The 2,040-nt window shown below is 42.9% G+C and overlaps 1 pseudogene; it reads left to right on the plus strand.

Moving 5' to 3' along the window:
• Positions 1 to 895: 895 nt before the first annotated feature.
• Positions 896 to 1,291, plus strand: LOC123599991 (annotated as a pseudogene).
• Positions 1,292 to 2,040: the final 749 nt, after the last annotated feature.

Raw genomic sequence — 2,040 nt, forward strand, 5'->3', positions numbered from 1 at the left:
TTTTGATGGAAATTATACACCCAAGAAAAAAATGAAGCTATTTCATCAAAAATCAAGTAGCCTAAAATATACTAACTTAAAAAAAATTTTTTTTTAAATGTTCACTTATTTTTGAGAGGGAGGGTGAGGTGCAGAGAGACAGAGGGGTATAGAGGATCCTAAGCAGGCTCTGTGCTGACAGCAGCAAGTCTGATGCGGGGCTTGAACTCATTAACTATGAGATCATGACCTGAGCTGAAGTCGGACGCTCAACCGGCCGAGCCACCCAGGCACCCCTAAAATGCGCTGACTTTTATTTATTTTTTTTTAATTTTTTTTCAACGTTTATTTATTTTTGGGACAGAGAGAGACAGAGCATGAACGGGGGAGGGGCAGAGAGAGAGGGAGACACAGAATCGGAAACAGGCTCCAGGCTCTGAGCCATCAGCCCAGAGCCCGACGCGGGGCTCGAACTCACGGACCGCGAGATCGTGACCTGGCTGAAGTCGGACGCTTAACCGACTGCGCCACCCAGGCGCCCCGAAAATGCGCTGACTTTTAAATGCATTGTAGATACACTGTAAATGTCTCTAGCAGAAACCAAAATATATTGGTCCAGACCTGATCCAAAGTCAGTCACATGCTTGGTTCCTATGATAAGATTTTCTAAAAGTAATTTTCAGTCTGATGCAAATAGTCTATTTTGCCACTAAGTATCATATTTCAGATGTTTTATAATGAATTATATTCTCTAATTATTGACTTTATAAAGAAATGTTTCCTTCTTTTCCTCAGCTGCCACTAAGGTGCTGGGTCTTTCTGAAGCAGCCATAGGCCACGTGGGGATGAGGCCCTCCCCTTCAACCACTCGGCCAGCACTGCACTTGTCAGTGCCTGTTTAGCACTACCTTGCACCATGGCCTCAGTCTTGGAGCTCACCTGCATCTACTTGGTCCTCATCCTACAGGACGATGAGATGATCACTGCTCCCATTGGAGCCCATTGGAGGCTAAGATCAATGCTCCCATTAAAGCAGCAAGTATAAATGTTGAACCTTTCTAGCCAGGCTTATTTGCAAAGGCCCTGCCCAATGTGAACACCAGGAGCTTCATCTAAAATGTAGGGGCTGGTGGACCTGCCCCAGCAGCTGGTGCTGCACCAGCAGGAGGTTCTGCTCCCTCCACCACTGCTGCCCCAGCTGAGAAAGTGGAAGCAATGAAAAAAGAATTAGAGGCATCTGATGATGATATGGGCTTTTGTCTTTTTGACTAAACCTCTTCTGTAACCTTTTCAGTAAAAAGCTGAACTCTTAGGGGCACCTGAGTGACTCAGTCAGTTGAGCAATCAACTCATGATTGTGGCTCAGGTCATGATCCCAGTGTTCTGGAATCGAGTCCTGAATCGGGCTCACTGCTGAGTTTGAGCCTGGTTGAGTTGCTCTCTTTCTCTCCCTCTGCCCTCTCCCTCTCAAAACAAAACAAAACAAAACAAAACAAAAAAACACCTGAATTCTTAACAAAGTAAAAATAAATACTCCAAAACATTATTATAAAATATCAAATTAGACCCCAGCAAGTACAGAGGCAGGGGCCTGAACCAGACAAATAAGTTCTGGTGAGCACTTCCTCTATCCTTTCATTGGCTTTTATTCACTTGGGTAAAATAGGGAACAGGATCAGCAAAAGAATTTCGATTGGTTGAAATGACACTTGAATTTTTTAAGCTGAGCCACAAGCTCCACACCAACTCTCAAACAGCAAAGCTCCGTGCATGTCTGCAGCCCCCAAAATGTGGTAACATTCAGATGGCCTTGAATTTTACCTCCCTGTTTCTATTTGCCCACAAGTTTAGTTTCTAATTCTATTTTCCCTCGTGGAGTTTTCAAATGTCTGAGCCTTGTTTTATACACTTGAAGTATTCCAGAGATTTTAAATTGAAACAGAACTTTTTTCAATCTTAATTACACCTTACGGGCATTTGGAGAACTTGTTATCTAAAAGAATTCTTTGAGTGTATTGATCATTTTCTGAACTTTTTGTCTAAATCTGATTTTTATACATC

This window comes from Leopardus geoffroyi, chromosome C1 (assembly GCF_018350155.1).
Source record: "Leopardus geoffroyi isolate Oge1 chromosome C1, O.geoffroyi_Oge1_pat1.0, whole genome shotgun sequence".
NCBI classification, from domain to species: Eukaryota; Metazoa; Chordata; class Mammalia; order Carnivora; family Felidae; genus Leopardus; species Leopardus geoffroyi.